Here is a 4,810-nt window from a genome sequence, read left to right on the forward strand (position 1 = left end):
GGTGCTTCATTTCCAGCAGGATTTTGCCACTGTTTTGGCATGTATGGGGTCGGTTTGGTGTTGGTTTAGTCCATCAAGCATTGTTTTGCATGATTCTAGTGTTGTGTCTTTCACTAGCTTTTAATTTTTAAGTATTCTAGCATGTTGTGTATGAGTGTTTGCATGTTAGAGTCTTGCATTTCATGCCAAGATTAGCATGTTGTTTGCATGTCATGTTGCTTGCTTTGCATTGTGTTCAATCGAATGTTGTGTTGAACACAAGGTGGATTAGTTCATTTCATACTTGAAGTGATGAAGTGAGCCAATCACCATTGGTCTCCATTGCCTTTGATTTCTCATGATAAGGAGATGGTCTAAGTGTCTTGTTTGTCATGCATTTATTGAATTTGTTCATGTTGGATCTTTGACCATCATGCATTGAGATGCTTGATTGATGATTTTGAATCCAACGGTGCCTTTCTCTTGATGTTTTGAGATGATATGGAGGGCCATAGTACGTACATACCCTTGGGAGACCCTCTATTTCTTCTGTTTTGTGCTCTGTTGTAGCTTGGTGTCACAGCACACCAGTGGCCGACAATTCTTCATTGTTGGCCGACATCCTTTCATCTGTGGCCGGCATTGTGCATCCTTAGCCGGCAGGAGGGTCAACAGCAACCATTCATGGCCGGCAGGCCACTGGTGCACTCCTAAACACTGTTTTGGTGAGATCCAGCAGCAAGTTCTTGAAGACAACCTGCAAATAGAGCCTCAAGAGAGCAACCAGAGAGCTTTTCGAGGTGACAACCGAGCATGCATCCTCTTCTTCTTTAAACAGAGCTGGAGCAGCTTAGTTTAATGCTTACTTGTTAGTTAGCATCAATTTGTAATTTAATTAGTTAATTTGTTAATTAGTTAAGTATTGTAATAATTAGTAATTGGTTTGCTAGTTATTCAATTTGGTTGTGTAATAATTAGTCTAATTAAATTATTAGATTAGTTAAGTAGCTTAGCTTAGAGTAGCTTAGCTTAGAATAGCTTAGCTTTCATTTGGACCCTTCGTCGATAGGGCAAACTTTGTAATACGTGTGTGTGTGTGTGATGCATGTCTTCCAACCCCACGTCTTTCTCCCTTTTACTTACCAGTTTTCGGTGGTTAGATTAGGGTATATTTCGATTAGCATACCTTATGCTTGCATGTGGGCATCATTCATTTTGTCTTGCATGCACCGGGCTCGGCGCATCATTCAAACTGCATTGTATTTCAATACCTATTTGAATACATGTATCAATTGTTGCATTCATATGCCATCTTAGATAGTCAAGCCTACTTAGTTGCATTTTGCATGTGTTGCATTAGGCATTTCAAACATAGCTGGGATCATGCATTGATTTCTAACATAGCTTCTGCTTTGGCTTGGAATACACTGTGAGTGTTTATGCTTTGGCATCCTTGCATGTGTGTAAGTGACTGCCATGATAGCATGCTTGCCATGATGCTATTTGCTTAACTGCTATAACTGCATGAATGCCTGTGGATGAAGGCTTCATTACTTGAATTGGAACAATTTATCAAAATGTGAGTTTTAAGCCCACTTGAAGTGGCAAATCATCATGTTTTAAGCCCACCTTGTTTGGTGAAAAATCCGCGTTTTAGCTTACTTGCGAGTAGCATCTTCAAACCACTTTTAAAAAACAAACATGAGATGTTTTGTTCCAAATCGAGCGATTTAGTCTATACTTGTGTGTTGTGTGCATCACGTAGTAATGATAGATTAATAATCGAAATAAGAATGCATGTGTTTATAAAAACAACATATCATGTTAGTAGAGGCCGGTATTTGATCGGGCGAGCGGGGGTGCTCATTTCAGGACCTTCCTCTCTCGTACCCAAGTTCTCGAGCCGAGGCAACTTTGGTGATGACGGACACGTGGCCTTAGGCATGAGTCAGGGTTTCCTAAATTTTCCAAAATAAAATATTTAGGTTGCGACTTTGAAATCTGGCAAAGCAGTCCATGTTTGGTGGCTTTTGATTAAAATCGATTTTCTAAAACGATTTGTCGGATTTGGACTCTTTGGTGATTTATCAGTCTTACATTGCACTTTGTGAGATTAGATTCAGAACCGTGACAGGAGTCCGAACTGTAGTAGCTAGAACCCAATTCGTGCCCTCGCGCGCGGAGCGAGTTCGGGCGGTTTACAGAGTAATAGCTATTATTATAAGTAAACTCCACTAATGGCAAGTGTTCTGTGATACCCCTGTTCCATAATATGCTAATTGGTCCTTAATTTAAATATGATTATGTGTTTGATATGATTTTGTGTGCCAATTATGTGAGAATATGTGGTTTTGAACTTCTATCTGTTCACTGTAGGAATATTTGTTTGATTTTACCGCTTCGGGAATTAAATTGAGGGCCTTATCGGCCACAGAACCCAAAATTGATGACGCCATTGTGATTGGCATAATTTTTAGAGCCTACGGTGAAATTTAATTAAAAATTGATTCGGGTTAGATTAAACCGATTAAATTGATGAATTAGAGCCCAACTACTTTATTATTATAATATTGGCCTTAGTGGGTTTTGTTGTCAAGGCTTTAAGCACTCAATCTCTCTTCCCCTAGCCTCATTTTTGACTGATAATAAACTCAAAGAAGAGAAGAGAGGGTCGGTTGGAAGAAGAGAGAATAGGAGATTGAGGGTTGGCTTAATGCTTGGAAATTTTGAAGGTTAGGCTCAAGAATTGCCATAGATTGTGAAGACTAAACTCCTTGGTGAGTAATTCATACATTTTTAGTCATCGTCTTGTGAATTCAAGTTTAATAGATGGCCAAGAGCATGGATTAGTTTGAATGTGAAGGGATTGAGTTGTATATGTTGAATTTCAAGCTAATAGAAGCATGCATGTAAAGAATTGTTATAGATTTCCATGTTTGAGCTTACTTTGTGTAATCTATATTGGAGTTTGAATGAAATCCATGGGTATGACCACTTCTTCACCAAATAAGTTGTGAATAATGTGTATTCCTTACATGCAAGAGTAGATCATGAAAGAACAAGCTTTGCATGTTAAAACTTGATATGTTGGTGATGAATTTGGATATGCATGTAAATGACATAAGAAATTGAGCTTCCTAATGTTGTAATTTTGTATTGGTAGCATGTTAACATGAGTAAATGTGAATTTTGAGCCATAACATGCATAAATTGTGGGTTGAAAGTCGAGGTGAAGCTCAAGAACTTAATCTGGAATTTCCAGAATTTTGACTTCCGCTCGGGCGGGGGAAGGACAGCTCGAGCGGAGAAATCGTGCTCCCAACACTTTTTGCAGAGTTGGATGTCCGCTCGAGCGGGATATCTCATGCTCAAGCGGGGAGTTCTGCAGACAGGCCTTCCACTCGAGCGCTCTATTCCACGCCCGAGCGTATTTTTCATGCAACCAGTACTTTTGCAGGCCTTGACGCTCGAGCGGGGACCCTGTTCTCTGAAATTTTATATGCTCATTCTGTGTTTTGTTTTCCGTTCTCTTTCACTTGTAAGCACTCTTAGGCATGTGTTAAGCATTGTAAATGAGTTAATGAGATAAGAATAAAGCCTAAAGAGGAATATGTGAGTTAAAGAATGGGTTGAATTGATAATGACCCTTTTGTGTTCATGGAATGTGTAGGGTCAAGCTCCAGGGCGAATCCACAAGCCGATCACTGTGAGTAATATCGATATTCGAATAATTGTGAATGCCCAATTGTTATTCCCTTATAAGCTTTATGATTTGCTGATTGGGATTGTGGACAAAAATCTGACATGAAAATAATTGGACCTAAGGTCGTTTTGATAGAAATGAATGGACCAGAGGTCGTTTTGATAGAAATGAATGGACCAGAGGTCGTTTTGATAGAGATGAATGGACCAAGGGTCGTTTTGATAGTAATGAATGGACCAGAGGTCGTTTGATAAGAAATGAACGGACTAAAGGCCGTTTTGACATGAATGAGTGGGCCGAAGGCCGTTTTGACACGAATGAGTGGGCCGAAGGCCGTTTTGCCACAAATATATGGGCCGAAGGCCGTTATGACATAAATGGATGGGCTGAAGGCCGTTCTGACATAAATGAATGGGCCAAAGGCCAGTATGTTTGGAACTACAGTCACTCGATCTAAACTTTGCATAAATGTACATATGTTAAGTAGGAATATGAATTGGGCCCAAGGCCATTTGGAGTATGTTGTCTTACATATTGTTTATATGACTTCTGTATTTGATACTATTCACTGGGCTATCGCTCACGCTCATTCATGTATTTGTAGGTGAGCCGAGGGAAGTCCAAACCCAGCCCCACCCAGCCCCAGTAAAGTCTGCCAGGAACAACATGAGTTTTGAGAAAGTCAGCCTTGTGTCTCACGCACGAGACCTATCCTTGCCATTTTGTTATGTAACTATATTTTATCTTGCTGGCAAGGACTTTATGTATATTTGTAAATAGTCTGTCATGGGTTGACTTAGTTGGATGATCCTGTCTGCAAAGAATTTTATGGTACTGTACTTTTGATGTGGGTTATTAACGTATATGAGTATGGTTTGTTGTGAAGTGCATATAAGCACGGCTCTATGGACAAAGTTTTTGACTATTGCTTCCGTTTGGCCCCTTTACTCTGTTGGGTTATGTCTATCTTGGTTTGAGGCCGTAGGTAATCTCAGGATTACTGGCCGGTTACGTCCTTAACTCATAGGGGCAGGTTCGGGTCGTGACATGTTCTTCCCAACTACCACCAAGATCGAGGACACAAGCTCTCAACATATCCCCTAAGATCTGATTTACCCGCTCAGTTTG

The sequence above is a fragment of the Camellia sinensis genome, chromosome 1 (genome assembly GCF_055761805.1).
Source record: "Camellia sinensis isolate YWXY chromosome 1, ASM5576180v1, whole genome shotgun sequence".
Taxonomy (NCBI): Eukaryota; Viridiplantae; Streptophyta; class Magnoliopsida; order Ericales; family Theaceae; genus Camellia; species Camellia sinensis.